Here is an 18,315-nt window from a genome sequence, read left to right as displayed (position 1 = left end):
GAGTTTTCTCTACTAAACCACCTGACCAACAGTTTACCTCATTGCTTTCGATTCCTCATCCTTTTGATTAAAAGAAATTTCACATTTTCTGGAACTTTCCTGGTAGCGCAGTGGTTAAGAATCTGCCTGCCAATGCAGGGGACATGGGTTTGAGCCCTGGTCCGGGAAGATCCCACATGCTGCAGAGCGACTAAGCTCATGCGCCACAACTACTGAGCCTGCGCTCTAGAGCCTGTGAGCCACAGCTACTGAAGCCCTCGCGCCTAGAGCCCGTGCTCTGCAACAAGAGAAGCCACCGCAATGAGAAGCCTGCGCACCACAACAAAGAGTAGCCCCTGCTCGCCACAACTAGAGAGAGCCCGCATGCAGCAGCGAAGACCCAATGCAGCCCCCCCAACAAAAAAAAAAAGAAATTTCACATTTTCTGAAGATTAGATTACACCCCCGATTGAGAATTACTGACTCCATGTATCTCTAGAGTCTAGAAGCTTGTTGTTGACTAATTTATTTTGTTTCTATCTTGAAAATATTTTTTTCTGACTTTAGAACACTGTAGTATAATAATGAATAAGCTTTTAAAATGACACCCCCTTGGTTCCGACTCGGTGATACAGATTCTCTGCCCCTCCCCCATTAGAACGGCTGACCTGCAGGACAAGCTGGACCGCACTGTAGACAGCAATTCCCGTCAGAAGGCTCTCAACCCTCTGAGGGCTGTGACTGGCATCATCGTGTTTTGCTTCCTCAGGTAAGAGCTGGCTGTGAGGTACTTTCTAAGAAACATGTGCGCTGCCCAGAGACCCTGTCCCCACCATCCTCCTCCTTGGCTATGAATTCCCCATATCCTTGTATTTGGAGTTGAGCCCAACCTCTCTCCCCCATAAAACCTCACTGCAGTGGTCCTTCACCCATCACGACGGTTCCCTGAATGAAGTCTGTCTGACTGTTCTTTAACAAGTACCATGAACGATTTTTTCTTTAACAACCTTTACATGGGGAGAAATGGAACCACTCCCCTTAGGTCCCAGCATCAGAAAAGTTGTGCTTCTTGTGAATATCTGGTTTGTTTTAGCTTCTGGAAGAAATAAATATCTCGCAATATGGCATTTTTTTCCTCCGCCAAGTGTGCAGAGCTATATGGCACATATCTCTGTTATTCTCATTTTATTTTCCTACCTATTGTTTTTCTGACATCAACTCCCTCAAAAATTTATTCATCTTTAAATATCATATGTATTTTTTGGTAAAGCTGTCTCAAACTTTTATGGAACAGACGTCACATAGGTTTGAAGAAATAGATTGAATTGTTGTCATTCTCAATGAAACTTGGTCTCACTTTTGCCCCCAGAGCCACACTAAACCCACCCAATTCTGTGTCGGTTTGAAGGGTCGCTACTTATTAACCCTAAGCTTTTCTGGGATGAATCTTAGTAAAAGGTTTAATATATAAACAGGGAAAACTTGACTTCCAAAAAGAATTTCATATGGATCTAGTTGTCCGCGGGGTGGGTAGAGGCACCTGCTAAGTCTCTCCTGGTGTGAGCACACAAGTGGCCTCCCCACCCTGCCCCGAACGCGTTTAAACACTAAGTTAGTTAATGCTATGGGGCCTGCCTTTTATTTCCACAGAACAGTGTTTGTTTGGAGAGAATCTTGAGGCATCTGAGCTCTTACAATACAGTGTAAAACAAAGTGTTCTTAAACCTGTCAGTGTTTTTAAAATGAAAAACAACCAAACACAACTTCAGTCTTTGGCTAACTTTCTTAGAGAAGAAAACCAGCATCTGCCGGTAACGGGCTGCTCTGGGGACGGCTGATCACAGGGCCCAATGCCACATTCGTAGTAATTAGTGGCAGCACAAGAATGGAAACCTCAGCAGTGCTCTTCCTGTTGCTATGGTGACAGCCCCCCAAACAGCCCGCCCTTCCCCTCCCAGGCGCTCAGCACTACCCCTGACCTTCCATCTGTTGTGCGATCTTGTTGAGAGCAGAGAGATTAAATTGACTGCTCATTTGTCATCCAGAGTTTGTGTGTGTGTGTGTGTGTGTGTGTGTGTGTGTGTGTGTGTGTTGGGGTGTCAGGAGGAGGAGGATGTGGATTGGAAGGAAAGGGGTCTGGGTGCTGGTTGTTCCCTGTGCTCAGCAAGAGGGACAGGAGAGCTGCTGGCACATCCGCCCAGATCACAGACAGGTGCTGTTGAGGGGCCCAATTCTCGCGGTGGCCCGTAGTGCCTGGTGATGATGAGTGAGGCCCCACCAGAAGCAGGTTCTTGACCTGATGGAGGAAAAGTGGAGCCCACGCCCTCAGTTTTTACCAAGACATCCTCCACGCTTACCCTCTATTTCTGGTTTTTGAGTAATTTCCACGGGTTCTTTAGAACCTGGGAAGTGTCAAAAATTATTGTTGCTCTGCTGAAAACCTAAGAATTTGGCCAGATTTGCTAAAGATATGTAAAGATTGTAAAGTAGAAATTGGGCTGCTTATTTTCCTTGGGGTCTTGTTTGTTTCGGAGGTGGATGTGAAGAGCGTTGATCTGATTCGCAGTATTGTATGCTGCTGTCAAAGGACCGTCTCTCCAGGTGCCCCCAGGGCTGCACACTGAGACCAGGTAGGATGTCCTCCATTACCCACCAGGAATTATGGGGATGGTACACGGACGTGCTTCGGAAGAAATGAGTGTTGTGCTCGGGAAAGGGCATGGTTTGCCTGTGGCATAAGATCAGTAGGTTTTGGATGTTTTATTCCCTTAATAAATCTTCCCTGTACTGTGCTGCCCTGTGGCCTGGAATGTTCGTGTACTGTGGAGCGTTGAGACCATTTGTCTGGGCTGCTGAGTGAAGAGATTCCTGAGATTTCGGGGTGGAGGGAACACACCTGCCCTGGTGGATTTGAGTTGCAGCCTCAGGTCTGCCAGTTAGATGACTGGTGTCTTCCTTGGCAAGTCTTTGTGATGTTCGTGGCCAATTGTGAGGTTCCTGCACTTGATGTGTCCGGGTTTATCTTCATATTTCCGTATTTGGGAGCCAGACTCTGCAGTTCATCACACATGCTTGTTTCTAAGGACACATTTCTGGTGTGACGTTTTTAAACAGGGCCTAGTTGGGGTTAATAACCTCCACATAGGTTGGAACGGTCCTGTGAGAGGGAATCGCTTGTGTAGCAATTCCTGAACCGTGAACTCTCAGAGCTGCAAGCAATTAGGGGTCAACCAGTTGCATTTGTCAGAAACGCAAACTCAGGTCCGAGGGCTGCTGCCTGGCGTTGGAGCTGAGCCGGGGTCTAGGTAGCCCCTCCCATCCCTCTGCTGTCCGCTTTCATTAGACATGTTTGCACAGGGACAGTGGAGGAGGGGTGCCATCAAGAGAGAAGGCGTGTCCGTTCCTGGTCTAGTCAGAATGATGCGGCTCAGGATCACATCCCAACTGGGGAGGCTTCCAAGGCTGCAGGAACCCCGTGTGAGGATGAGTGCTGGCTCAGAGTCTGTGGACACACCCACCTGCTGACCTGCTGACCTGCCTTGTAGGCTCGGACCCAGCCCAGCTCTCCAGCCACCTATCGCTGGCTCTGTGTTCCTGGGAAAATTACTTGAACTCTGGGACTTATGTTTTCTCAATTGTAAACGGGGACTGAGTGCCATCTTTGGAAGGTTGTTGTGAAGATTTGATAACACAGAGAGTCTGGGCATCCTGCCAGCTCGGAGTAAATGCTCAGCCCCCTGGTTATTCTTGTTAGTCAACAAATCCCCATCGCTCCTTCTTCCCAGCTCTTTACTCGCGCATTTCACAGACTTTCAGCCTCCCCTCAGGTAAGTTAAGGATGTGCTCTGCCTGCCAGGCTGCTGCTCAGATCCCAGTAGCAGACGGCCGTTGTCCTCGTGCCGTTAACTTCTGACAGTCTTTGTGAGCCGTGGTTTCTTGACCGGCATGACTCACAGCTTCAGCACCCCTCCCCCCCAGTTCCTGTTGGCGCTTCCCGTTGGGCACGATGGGGCCCATCCAGCCTCACCCACTGGGGAGGGAGGCCGGTCCATGGAGGCAGGGAGCCAATGTGAGTCCCTGGAGCCTCGTTCTCCAAACTGCCCGCCGGTGCTTCTGGAAGCCTGGGCTGCACACCTGCTTATCTTTATCTTTCAGGATGAATTCATTCAACAAATATGTGCCCAGCCCTAGGCTCAGTGCCCAAGACACAAAACCAAGTAAGACTTTGTCCCTGTCCTTGAGTTGCCTGTGGTCTATGAGCTGGATGCCTAGGCAACAACTCAGGGAAGACAACCATCTGTGGAGACTTCGTGGTGAGGTCCAGACGGAAGGAACACCTGCCACAAGCTCCGGGCCAACTCCGGGTCCCGCACCATCCCTACAAGGTCTTGTGTCGTTAGGTCCCCTCCACACGGCTCTGACGCACGTGCGTTATCCTCACGGCACAGGGGGAGAAGCTAAGAGGTTAACCCTGAGCAAGGCTGCCCAGGCGTGCATCACAGTGGAAACTTACAAGGCTCCTCTGCCTTCTGTGACCAAGCGCATCTATGCTGGATGCTGCTGCTGATTGTAGCATGAACTTACAGGTGTTTCTTACCTGTATCTCCACCTCTCCCAGCCCGTTTCAGTTGAAAACAGTAATTTGAAGTTCAACTCCCTGCCTGGGCTCCTTCTTCTTCCTTCTCCTCCTTCCTAAGATGCATCTGTGTCCGGGGAAGAGCTCGAGTTTCCTCCTGGCATGTGCTTCTTCACAGGCTCCCGCTGGCCGAGGAGGGACCCTTTGGCCCTGGCATTTGGGTGATGGCCTGGGGATCTCTGCTCAGGAATGAGTGGTCCCGCCTGATTCTTTGGTAGCTGTGCAGGCCCTGGTGCTGCAGCTGATCTGAGTTGAGGTCTGGTTTCTCAGCATGATCAGAGTCTAGGGTCTCTAGAACCCACCCCCTTCCCACAATCCTATGTCTCCTTCCCTCCGGCCGACATTTCCCCCCCTCCCCAGCCCTGGCTGGTGCAACACGCCTTCCTGGTCTCAGCCCTGACCTGCTCTGATGCTGGGGGTGACCGTCCAGCTGTCCTGCTCCAGGTCAGCCCAGCCTCACCTCGGAGCCCCACAGAGGGCCAGTGGTCCCCAAGTCACAGCCCCCTGCAAGCCTCCTCCAGAGGTCACCTAGGACTATCTGGACCCCAAACTTTCTAGTTCAAGTTGGCCAAGCCTGGCTATTGATCTGTTAGGGGAGTTTTTGGAATTTAGAAAACACTTTTTCTCTCTATAAGAGAGAGTTCTCCCACCATGGACTCCAGAAATTCACCTTGTGGCTCAAAGCAGATGAAGGACTCTCTTCCAGCAGCTCCTGCCCATTTGTCTTAGTTGGATGAAAACCCTCATGGCTGCATGTCAAGGGCGGGAAGGCTCCAGGGGAACAAGACTCTCAGTGACGAGGGAGGAAACGTTAGCAGATGGTCAAAGAAACTGTCCCCCCGACACGCAGCGGAGCCCCGATGTGCATCCTGTCCTCATGTGCTGTCCCTGCTGCTGTCACCCATGTCCATGCACAGCTGTTGGGGGATGTGTGGGAGGGGCCTTAATGACCAGGCTGGGGGCGGGGGAGCAGGGGTCCCCTGGGAAAAGGTGACTCCCAGCTTAAAGATAAAGATTTAAACTAATCGATCAGGAGTGAGATTGTGTTGGGAGAGGCAGCACGGGGAGTAGAAGTGTGAGAACTCAGAACCGCCTAGGCTCATTGATCCTTCCGGCACCCTCGCCAAGCCAGGTCCGAGTCCTGGGGAGGGAATGACACTGGTGTCACAGCTGAGAACCTAATGCGTTTCCCCCTCCCCAATCCTGTGGATGGTAGTGCAGAGCTCACTAGGAGGGGCACAGGGTGGGGGGGGATGCAGGCTTTGGCAAAATGATTCCTTCAGTTGTAACAAGCTGCATTTGTGAAGTTAGTGGAAAGTAAGGCAGACGTGCCATTTCTGATGGAACTGGTCTGGGTCTGTGTCCCAGTTGTCTCTGCTGGGTTACAAACCACGCCACCACTCAGTGGTTTCAAACGACACTTTATTATCTCCCATGACACGGACTCATCAGGGTGGTTCTTCCGCTCCTGTGATGTCAGCTGGGTTGCAGTCACCCAGGTGCTTGGCTGGCCTGGAGAGATGGTTCACGCCCTTGAGGGTGGTTCCCGCGCATGAAGCCTTGGAGGGGATGACTGGAAGTTGGGGCTCAGCCGGGATGCGGGGCGGCCAGTCCCCCTCCCCCTCTCTTTGTACAGTGATGGGGCTTCTCCTTCCACATGGTAAGTCCACGTACTGTCTCCTGTGCTCTCCCCAGCAAGGCAGCCAGACCTCTCAAGGCAGTTCGAGGCCCCTACAGGCACTCGAGCTAAGCTAAGAGGCAGGTGCTCGCAGCCTCTTGGAGGCTGGAGTTGGCCCCGTCATTCCTCCCACATTCTCCTGGTTGATGGAGTCACAGGCCGGCCCAGATCCAATGTGAAAGGGGAGTCTCCAAGGCAGAAATGCTGGGAATGTGGGTCGCTGGGGGTCATCTTTGGAGACAGCGATTCTGTCTGTGACTGTGGAAATGCACAGGAAATGAGGAATGGGTTGTAACATATAGTTTCCAGGGAACACTCATGTGTGTTATCCCATTTAGAACTCACAACAACTTTGCAAGGAAGGCAGGAAAACTTTCAGAGATGTGGAAACTCAGGCTCATCGAAACTAAGTGAACCATAAAGATAAGTATCAAATGTGTCAAAATATTCTTGGTCCATTCCATTGCCTCTTTTTTTTTCCTTCCAGTTTTATTGAGATATAATGGACATACAGCACTGTATAAGGTTAAGGTGTACAGCATAATGATTTGACTCACATACATCATGAAATATCTATTGCCTCTCTGAGGTTGACCACACACACACACACACACACACACACACACACACGGAAAGGGGGGCGACTGTTTGGCCAGAGCTTAATATGAATGATTTTATTGAGTATTTCAGCAACCATTTTGGAGTTGGTGACATCATGTGACCATTTTACTGATGAGGAAACTGAGGCCCAGGGAGGTGATATAATTTGCTCAAGATCACACAGGTAGTATTGGCAAAGTCAGGATTCAAACCTAAGTCCCTCTGACTCTGGAGACAGAGCTTTCCCTATTATCTTACTACCTTATCATGTAGTGATTCACACAGGTTGTCAATATAGAGAGAATATTTGAATAAATAAATGTTATTAAGTTCTTCAGATACTTTTGTCAATAAGTAAGTTCATCAGTGTCATTTCCAAAATAAGTTACCACGATGCTGTATTTGTCTTTCACAGGCAAAATGAGGCATAGTGAACACACAATTAGTATTTTAAAACTCTATTTTCCTGGTATTCTGAAAAGTGACGTGTTGTCTGGGTTTTGATCATGACTTTCTAGTATGAAAAAATAAGAGAATCCAGATAGATATGCTAAGGTCCCTTTTGCTGGCTCTCTGAAATTTGGAGGCGAGCCAGGATTCCATAGAGAACAAAAGATAGAAACCACTATTTCAGAACTTGCGTCTAGGCTAAGCCTGGAAGCAGAGCTGCTTTGGTTAGTTTATATTATTTCCTGAACATGCTTCCTATCTCTGGTTAGTCCATAGACAACTCAAGTGAATCCCTGTAGTTACAATTACAATCAGATCTTTAACTGGTAACCAAAGCTAAGGAGTCCATTATGTCATGCTGAGTGGATGGTGGGCTGGGACCCTGTGAGGGGCTCAGGACATTGGAGAGAGGCTGTGACTGTCTTCCAACACTACAGTGCTGATCACTGAATATTTAATTCTTGGGGAAACAAGACCCTTTTCATGTTCAGTTACTACTCTGTCATTGGAGTTCTATCACATACCTAAGTTTTATACTTCGTAGGGTTTTAGGTGCATCTCTGGATATATATTGAAGCATTCAGTAGCATAAACAGAATGTAAAACAGGCTTCATATTATTAAAGACACTATATTATTAATATAATGCTTCTTTGAGGATTTGTGATAAGAACTGGCCTGCATATTTCCCATGGTAAGGATTAAATGAGACAAGCTATGTGAAAATGCTTTGCATACCACAATTATCACTCAATAAATGAGTGCTCATGTACTGTTGGAGATTTTCCCTTCTCTTGTGTGTTGTTTAACTTCATGTTTTGGTCCCTGGATCACCTTTTCTTGGTATTTGGGCAGACCCATTGGCCGAATGGAGGTTGGACCAATTTATGCAAATTGGCAATATTTCTAGATACATATACCAAACAAACAGCCTTTGAATTACAAGATGACTCAGAATTGATGCTGGCCATTTTCCAGCTACACTGACTCACATTTTTCATCTGTAAAATATGAGTCAAAATGTATGCTTTGAAGAGTAGTTACAAGAAATAAATGAGCTCTGTGTAAAGGCACTTCGCAAACATCTAGCACCGAACAATTGCACCCTTTACTAGTTGCTATTATTATTCCTCAAAATATCCTGGGGTGAATTTACCAGTCCTGTTGTCTATACTCTACATTGTTTCAAGAGAAACTGGGAAATTTATTCTTATCACTGAGATTACGGCAATACAGGATGTATTATTTAGCTATAGCTAACTTATGAAAATGTTATTCAACTACACATATCTTAGTCTGAGTGAACATACATCATTACGCACCATACTTTACTATTTGTAAAATAGTTGTCAGCTACAAACACATTATCCTACGCGTTAAAGCTAGTGACAGAAAAATGCTGTTGTCACAGAAAATTGGACTCTGAGAATAATAAATGTCCAAATGCTTATTTTGAAAATAGGAAGCATTCATCTTGTGACAACATTGGCTTCCAGTAGCTTTAATGCGACGACGTAAGTGCCAGGCAGACAATTATCAGCCTTGAAGAATGTAAGGACTAGTTCTTTCATCAACAGAGAAACAGTCTTCCCATTAAATGCCAGATGCGGTCTGAAGTCCTACATGCCAACTCAACTTCTTTTTTTTTTTTTTAATATTTATTTATTTATTTGGTTGCATGGGGTCTTAGTTGCGGCAGGCGGGCTCCTTAGTTGCGGCTCTCAGGCTCCTTAGTTGTGGAGTGTGGGCTCCTTAGTTGTGGCTTGCCAGCTCCTTAGTTGTGGCATGCAAACTCTTAGTTGCAGCATGCATGTGGGATCTAGTTCCCTGACCAGGGATCAAACCCGGGCTTCCTGCATTAGGGGCTCGGAGTCCTATCCACTGCGCCACCAGGGAAGTCCCCCAACTCAACTTCTTGATTTAAAATTTAAAAAATTTGTATACCCTTTTGATCCATAATCTAAGTAATGATACAAAATCCAGAAGGTTCTAAAGGGTAAGGAATGAGACATCTCCCTTCCCTCCCCATCCTCCAGCCACTCATGTCCCCTCCTTGGAGGCAAATAGTGTTCATGGTTTCATGTGTATATTCCATAGATATTTTATTCATACACAGACATGTATCTGTATCTATAGCTATCCCCCTTTTCTACCCTCTTAGGGACTGAATTGCCGCTGACCCTGCAATTCATATGTTGAAACCCTAACCCCCAGCACCTTAAAATGGGACTGTATTTGGAGAGAGGGACTTTAAAGAGGTGATTAAGGTAAAGTGAAGTCTTATGGGTGGGCCCTAATTCAGAATGACTGGTGTCCTTATAGGAAGAGGAGATTAGGACACAGACGCATACAGAGGGAGGACCGCAAGCCAAGGAGAGAGGCTCAGAAGAAACCAACCCCAACACTGTGATATCAGCGCTCCAGCCTCCAGAACAGTGAGAAATATGTGTCCGTTGTTTAAGCCCCAAGCCTGTGGGACTTTGTCAAGGAAGCCTGAGGAGACTCATGTACCCACTCCTTTCACAAACTGCCTGCTTTGCTGTGCCCTATTTTCACTTACTGTATTTTAAAGAAGTACATAAAGCAGGGGTCCCCAACCCCTGGAAGGGGTACCGATCCGTGGCCTGTTAGGAACCGGGCCGCACAGCAGGAGGTGAGCGGCAGGCAAGTGAGTGAAGCTGCATCTGTATTTACAGCCGTTCCCCATCGCTTGCATTACTGCCTAAGCTCTGCCTCCTGTCTGCATGACGGTGAGTTGTATAATTATTTCATTATATATTACAATGTAATAATAATAGAAATAAAGTGAACAGTAAATGTAATGTGCTTGAATCATCCTGAAACCATCAACCCCCCCACCCTAGTCCGTGGAAAAATTTTCTTCCACAAAACCGGCCCCTGGTGCCAAAAAGGTTGGGGACCGCTGCATAAAGGCTTCCTACTTCATTTTGTTGTCTGGATACACAGATTCTTTTTATTGTCTGGATGTTGCATAATTTATCTGACCTCTCTCCTACTGATGAACATATAGTCTTTCCAATATTTTGCTATTAGAAATAACACTGCCATAAATAAATAAATAAGCTTGTACATAAATAATTTTACACATGGACAAGTCTATCCATATGATCAATTTCCAGAAGTAGTATCACTGGGTTGAAGGTCATGTGCAGCAAAATTTTTGTAGTCATTGGCAAATTGCTCTTCCTTTCACAGATGGACACTTCCACCAGAAAGAGTGAGAGAACTTAGCTCCAGCTTTTCCCACAAGCTGTTTGTGATCCAAACTTTTGATCTTTCCCAACCTGGTAGGTAAAAAAATCATGTCTTGGGAAGTATCATTTTGCATTTCTCTTATTATGAGTGGTGTTATATCTTTTTATAAGTTTAAAAGATTTTCGTATTTCATGTTTTGGTTAAGCTTCTTTTTCTAATGGTTTTGTTTTGTTTTGTTTTTGTATTGTAGATATTCCTTACTTGTTAGAAAATTTGGTCATTTTCTGTGGTATGAGTGGCAAACATTTTCCCAGTTGGTATTGGTCTTTTTACATTCTTCTGAGGAGGCCATGTAGAAAATTCTGGCGTTTAACATAAGCAGTTGTTAGTCTCTTTGTTAATGGTGCCATGACTTCTGACTTCAACTACAGAGTCAGGCCAAACCTTGCAGGTGAGGGCGCCATCCCCTTCCAGGCTTCAGATGTCAGCTGCGGGCTCGGGGCTCCCCAGGCATCCATGCTTCTGACCAACGGGCTACAATTTGGGGTCCCCACTCCCTACTCAGTTTCAATAATTCTCCAGAATGTCTCACAGAGCTCAGGAAAGTGTGATACAGTTTTTTTTTTTTTAATTTCAGTTTATTATAGCAAAGAGGATACAAATCAAAAGCAGTCAAAAGTAGAGACACTGAGGGCAAGGTTTGGGAGGGTCCCAGATGTCCTCTCCCTGTGGAGTTGGGACGCATCACCCTCCTGGCACAGTGATGTATGACAACAGGCTTAGGATTGGCAGCGAGGGGTCCTCACCTGAACATTGATGTCCAGAGTTTCCATGGTTTCATTGTGTAGGTGTGAGTAAGTGAATCATGGGCCACTTGATTGAACTCAACCTCCAGCTCCCCCTCCCTTCCCCAGAGGTTGGGCTGATACCACGTGACTCAAAGCCCCAGCCCTCTAATCACCCGCTGGTCTTCCTGTCCTGGCCAGCCACCATCTGAGTCATCTCCTTAGTATAAACTCTCAGGGTCCACCAAGAATGACAAAGACATTCTTATGACCCGGGAAATTCCAGGTATTTAATGGTTACCTCCCAGGAACTGGAGACAGGCCAGCCCAGTTCTTTATTACCTAGGATACGGTTTCTGGATTTTGTATTGTATATAGAAGATTCTTCCCTTTTCTAAGGGAAATTATTACAAAAACAAATTGCCCATGATTTCCTCTGGTACCGGAATGATTCCACTTTCCCCCCAAATGTATTATTTCAGCTTTTTGAGATGTAATTGACATCCAACATACATTTTTGATCCATCTGGAACTCATTCTAGTTTATAGGATACAGATTCAACTGTATTTCTTTTTTCTAGATAAGTTGTCCCCAAACCACTTATTGAATAAACTATTTTTCCTCCTTGAATTGAAATGCCAGCCTTACACAGAATTCCTGTATGTATACAGGTCTACTTCTAAACTTCTTAGTGTGTTCCATTGATCTGTTTTTCCTGTGTAGCACACGGTTTTAATTATTGTAGTTTTGTAAGTTATTACTTCAAATTGATACCACTAGTAAATTTCTTAAACTTTTATAAAACATTCTTCTGAAACTGGATTTAAAACCAAATACTGGGACTTTCCTTGTGGTACAGTGGTTAAGAATCCACCTGCCAATGCAAGGGTTCAAGCCCTGGTCTGGGAACATCCCACATGCTATGGAGCAACTAAGCTCATGTGCCACAACTACTAAGCCTGTGCTCTAGAGCCGGCAAGCCACAACTACTGAGCCTTCATGCTACAACTACTGAAGCCCACGCACCTAGAGCCCGTGCTATGCAACAAAGAGAAGCCACTGAATGAGAAGCCCACGCACCGCAATGAAGAGAAGCCCCCGCTCGCCACAACTAGAGAAAGCCCACGTGCAGCAACAAAGACCCAATGCAGCCATAAATAAATAAATTTATTTATTTATTTATTTATTTATTTATTTTAAAAACCCAAACCAAATGCCAATTAGAGGTAAGACACCAATACAGCTGTCAGATGAGTAGCCAGCGGTGCATTGATCTAGCTTGCGAGCCAGTTAGCAGCTTAGAGTAGGAATTGTTTCCAAGGCATTGCTTACTTTATATGCCAGAACGTAAGGGAACTCACACAGTTGTGCCCCATACATTTGTCTTTTATAGGAAGTTATTCAGACTTACGTGGACAAGTTTCACTGCACTGGAAACAGCCCAGCCACCTGCAAGGCAGTGGGAGCCTTTGGCCTTCTCAACAGTCAGCTGTGGCATGAGCTGGGCACATGCTTTCCTCAGAGCATCTCACCTCCTGACCATCCTGACCTGGGCTGAGTCACTCACTTCCTCCCAGCGGGATCTGTGGTCCTCCCTCTGCTCCTCACCAGGACGGGTCTGAGTCAGATGGTCATCCTGCTCCAGGGTCGGCAGAATCTAGTTCTTTGGTTGTCAACTCTGCTATTTTCATCTTCAGGCTTTCCCTTCACACTGGGCAAAGAAAATTTGTGGAATCTTGCAGAACCAAACCACCGTTTTACAAGGATGACAATTTTTTTGGAGAAGCATAAAGTGGCATTATCCTAGTTATCCTCATATCTGTTCAATTTCAGATAAATTACTGAGCAAAAATTTTAAAGTGGTTTATTAAAAACTTTTCATTTTTATTTTGGCTATAGATGTGTAATTGTCACAAAAATTTTAGGATCATTTTGACTGTTTTAGGCTGTATATTTCTTTAATTCTGCTTACTACTTCATGAAGAAATATCAAGAAATTTCTCAATTAAAAAAAAAGGTTTGAGATCAGCTCGGTGCTTTGTAACCACCTAGAGGGGTGGGACAGGGAGGGTGGGAGGGAGACGCAAGAGGGAGGAGATATGGGGATATATGTATATGTATAGCTGATTCACTTTGTTATAAAGCAGAAACTAACACACCACTGTAAAGCAATTATACTCTAATAAACATATTGAAAAAAAAAAGGTTTATGGGTGAAATAATATAATGTCTGGGATTTGCTTCCAAATAATCTGGGGTCGGGGTGGGGGATTAGTCGGTTTGTAGAAGACACAAGTTTGGCCATGAGTTGATGACTGTTGAATCTGGGGTGATGGGGGCATAGTGAGTTTCACTGTATTTGTTCATTGTAACAAATACTTAATTCCTTTTTATTCTGTGTGTTTGAAATTTTTTCTTAGAGAGAAGCCCACTTTGGTCCCACTCTGGTTGGGATGACTGCAGTGCAGCCTGGCCACACCCAGTGGGCACCGGAGCCCCTCGAGGGCTGCATCCTCCCCAGGCAGGCGCTGGTGGAGGCAAGAGGCCTTTCCCAGCTCCCTTTGTTCCTCCCAAGGCTTCTGGCAGAATTCCCACTGCTCTTCTTTCACATCATCTTTCTTTTCTATTTCTGAACTCCATTTTGTGATTTTTCTAATTATTCCCAGCAAAGAAGAAACTTGAAAATCACATATGCCATGACTGAAAATCTTTTTGCTGAAAGCACATTCAGAAATAGCCCGAGGAGTAAAATTCTTCCCAAGAAGAGCATTTGGGGAAGGATTTCTGCCTTAGTTTTCCTTAAAATAAGGTGATTTAACAGCGATCTGAAGAAAGCATAGTGAGCAACCTTCCATTTTCCTGTTAATTACACACTTGAGCTGAGAAGCAGAAGTAAAAAAGCATTAAAAAGAAACCCACAAAGTTTATTTAAACAACAAGATGCTTGACCTGAAGGGGAAAACTATCTAGGATTCATTTCTTTTACAGTAATTTATCCTTGCTTAAAGACAGATTGCCCTACCTGTAACAGCTACATACAAAAAAGTTATAAAATTGTTCTTGGTTTTGAAATGAAAAGGAAAAACATTAAAATTCTCCAATCGAACAAGGTATACAATAATTTTTACATTGTTCTTTTTTCGTTAAACAGGGAAATCAAAAGAACTTACTGGCATATACAGAGATGAGCTGAATGAGCATGCCAATAATGGAGAAAGGGACTATTTTCACAGAAGCAGTATTTTCCCCCATCCCATCTCCTTGTGATGTTGATCAAAATGTACCATTGGCCATTTAGTTAAAAAAAATCAATATGCTTGTGCACATACCTCCATTACTTAATGTACAACAAAGGAGTCGGGGAGGGGAAAATGAAAGACTAGAGAAAACTGTACTGCAGCAGTCATGATGCGGTGGAACCAAATCGTGGTTTTTTAACTTAGAATGACTTCTTGGTTCTGGAGTAAAGCAGCAGGTTCTCTCTTTAGTAGACACCTCCTGTCTGCTATAGGGACACATCAGCTGTATCTTCATCTTCCATTTCCAACTGTGCAGGTGTGTCTGTTTCATTGATTGGCTGCCCATCAAATCAGAATCTGATCTGCCTCATGGACAAACCCTGTCATTCACAATAGGCTTTCGTCAAAAGTGGTTACGCCTCCAAATCTCAAACTGCACCACAGAACCATCCTGCCTCACCACCTTCATGTTAATGTGATCGTGGTCCTCTGTCTTGACTCCCTCCTGGGGCTCTTCATTGGCCATGGTAACCTCTGGAGCCTTCTCAGTGGCCGCTTCGCAAAAAAGGTACCAGGATTGGCACCAAACGAGCACAGAGCAGTACCAGTAGTGGCAGAAGGAGGAGGTAGCAATCAATCAAAGGGAATTTTCTAAAATAAAAAATAAGTCCCTTGAGAGCATAAATTTAGTTAGAACCTGTGAGACCAGGGCAGGGGAAGATCTTTATTATGGAGTTTATTTCCAGTTCATTAATTATGAAATAGCTGAGACTGAACCAGAGAAGTCGGAAACTCCCAGGTAACTGAAAGTGAAACCTGTGTCAGACAAAGCTCTTAACATGGAAGGACTTCTCCATCAGCTGAGAAACAGGAACTGCTCACTTACAATAGCTCCAAAGAGAATAAAATACTGGGGAATGAATTTAACAAAAGGAGTGCAAAACTTACGCTCTGAAAACCGCAAAACATTGTTGAAAGAAATTAAGGAAGATCTAAATAAATGGAAAGGTATCTCAGGGTCAGAAGACTTAATATTGTCAAGATGGCAACACTCGCCAAAGTGATCCACAGTCATTTAGTGCCATCAAAATTCTAGCTGAGTTTGTTCAAACATGGACAAGATGGTGCTAAAATTCATATGGAAATGCAAGGGGCTCAGAGTAGCCAAAACAATCTTGAAGAAGAACAAAGTTAGAGGACTCACGCTTCCCAAAATCAAAACTTACTATAAAGCTACAGTAGTCAAGATGGTGTGTTACTGGCATAGAGACAGACATATAAGTCAATGCAATAGAATTGAGAGTCCAGAAATAAACCCTCACAGTTGCAGTTCATTGATTTTCAATGGGTGCCAAGACCATTTAATGGGGGAAAAGGATAGTCTTTTCAATAAATGGTTCTTGGGTAACTGGATAGCCACACGTAAAAGAATGAAATTGGATGCCCTACCTTACTCTATATACAAAAACTAACCCAGAATGGATCAGAAACCTAATCTAAGACCATAAGACTCTCAGGAAAAAAAAAAACAGGTGTAAATCTTTGTGACTTTGGATTAGGCAATGGTTTCTTAGATATGACACTTAAAGCACAGGCAACCAAAGAAAACATAGATATATTAGACTTTATCAAAGTTAAAAGCTTTTGTGGTTTGAAGGACAGCATCAAGAAAGTAAAAAATGACAACCCACAGAATGGGAGAAAATATTTGTAAATCATATATCTGATAAAGGGTTGAGATCTAGAATATATAAAGAACAACTCAGTAGTAAAAACACATATAACCCAACTTAAAATGGGCAAAGGATCTGAGTGGACATTCTCCAAATAAGATTTTCAAAGGGCCAATAAGCACATTTTGAAAAGATGCTCAATATCATCATTCATCAGGGAATTTCAAGTCAAAACCAAAAGGAGATAACACTTACATACTAATATGGCTATAATCACAAAGACAGATAATAAAGTGTTGGCAAACCCGCATACATTGCTAGTGGGGATGTAAAATGGTGCAGCCATTGCAGAAAAGAGGTTGGCAGTTCCTTAAACGGTCAAACATAGAGTTACCACGTGATCTAGCAATTCCACTTCTAAGTATATACCCAAGAGAAATGGAAACGTATGTCTACACAAAAACTTGTGCATAAATGTTCACAGCAGCATTATTCATAGTAGCCTGGGGGCTAGATGACCACTTCCAAGATGGCTCCCTTACAGGGCTAGCTATTAGCTGGGAGCTCAGCTGGGTCCACGGGCCTGGGAACATGGGACCACTCATCACAGGCGTCTCCGTGGGCTGTTCAGCTTCCTCACAGCATGGTGACCAGGTTTCGAGAAGGAGAGGAGCACCCCAAGAGACAGGCAGTAGAAGCTGCTAGTTTCTTGAGAACTGGGTATAGAAACTGGTACCATTACTTCCGTTGCACTTTTTTGGTCAAGCAGTCAAAACAGCCTAGATTCAAGAGCAGGGAACACAGACTTCAGCTCTTGATTGAGGAGTGTTTAAATTCGGATGACATGTTTTATAACTGCCACACCCCACAGTAACTTCCAGAGCTGGGATGTGAATTCAGGTATGTCTGAATCACGGAGTTCAAAGTCTTAAAAATTCTGCTTTGCATTGCAAATAGGATGGGTGGAAGACCCTGGGCTGGAATAGTGAGAAAACTATTTAAAATATTTTTAGTTGGCATTGGGAAGGGTGGTGGTTGTTGCTGTGTTACCTTGCTCATAGTCAAGATTATTTTGGAAAAATATTTGCACTATTTATGGCAAATTTCAAAGATACCATTTTAATGCTGAGTTTCTAGAGGTGGGAATGTCCTTATGTTGGAGACGGTGCTTTTAAAAGAACAAACAGGAGAAGGGCTTATTTCCCTTTTAGCAATAGATCTGAAGACAGGACTCGCCATGAGCAAAAATAACTCTGCCTGTGCTTTGGTTTCCACAGTGAAGAACGGTCTCTTTTTTGTGGGCATGCCTTAACTCAATACCACGTTACTCAGCTCGACTTTAATCCTGGGGCTACAATCCAACCATTCAAAACCCCATTATTATAGCTGAGAGGTGGGGCAGTGCCAGCATGATTCAAACCTGGTAGCACATCAAAATGAGGCCTCAGGGCTCCATTCAGCTGTTGGTTTTAAGACGCAGGTAGAATCCAGGCCCTTTCTTGTTCTATTCTGTTATGGTTCCCAAAAATTGCTGCCCAGAGGGTAGGGAAATTCCAACCATTGCCCACATTTGCTTTGGGGATCTTGGATTTTGATAGCACTAGAGATGAAGATTTGCATACATCACAGCTGCTAAAGGATGGGTAAAAGTGAATACGACGTGTTCAGTAGGATCTTGCTGCCCGGATAATAGGAGGTGCTCTGGGGTGACACTGTGTAATAGGAGGTGCTCTGGGGTGACACTGTGTAATAGGAGGTGCTCTGGGGTGAAACTGTGTGGTCGTGCTGCGGTATTGGAGGTCACGACTAAAAGGACGCACTGGGAGGTCTGGGGTACAGAAGGATGATTGTTTAAACAGACAATTCCACTAAAAGATCAGGCGAGAAAGCTGCCTTGTGGGGCAACTCTCTGCCAGGCGTTGTCTCCTTAGGGCCAGGGAGGAGAAGGAAGCTGGCACAGGACAGAGCAGCGGGCCCAGAGAGAAGCTTTTCCCTTCCACTGTGCCCTGTCCTGAGCGCTCAGGGAACTACGAGGAGCTTTCCCGGCATCTTTCCCTGG

At 44.9% G+C, this 18,315-nt stretch overlaps 1 pseudogene; it reads right to left on the bottom strand.

Moving 5' to 3' along the window:
* Positions 1-14,828: 14,828 nt before the first annotated feature.
* LOC133075622 (small ubiquitin-related modifier 2-like) lies at positions 14,829-15,157 on the bottom strand (annotated as a pseudogene).
* Between the last annotated feature and the right edge of the window lie 3,158 nt (positions 15,158-18,315).

The sequence above is a fragment of the Eubalaena glacialis genome, chromosome 15, assembly GCF_028564815.1.
Source record: "Eubalaena glacialis isolate mEubGla1 chromosome 15, mEubGla1.1.hap2.+ XY, whole genome shotgun sequence".
In the NCBI taxonomy this organism is placed as follows: domain Eukaryota; kingdom Metazoa; phylum Chordata; class Mammalia; order Artiodactyla; family Balaenidae; genus Eubalaena; species Eubalaena glacialis.
The sequence above is the reverse complement of the archived record's forward strand: the minus strand, read 5'-3'. Positions and strand labels throughout refer to the sequence as shown.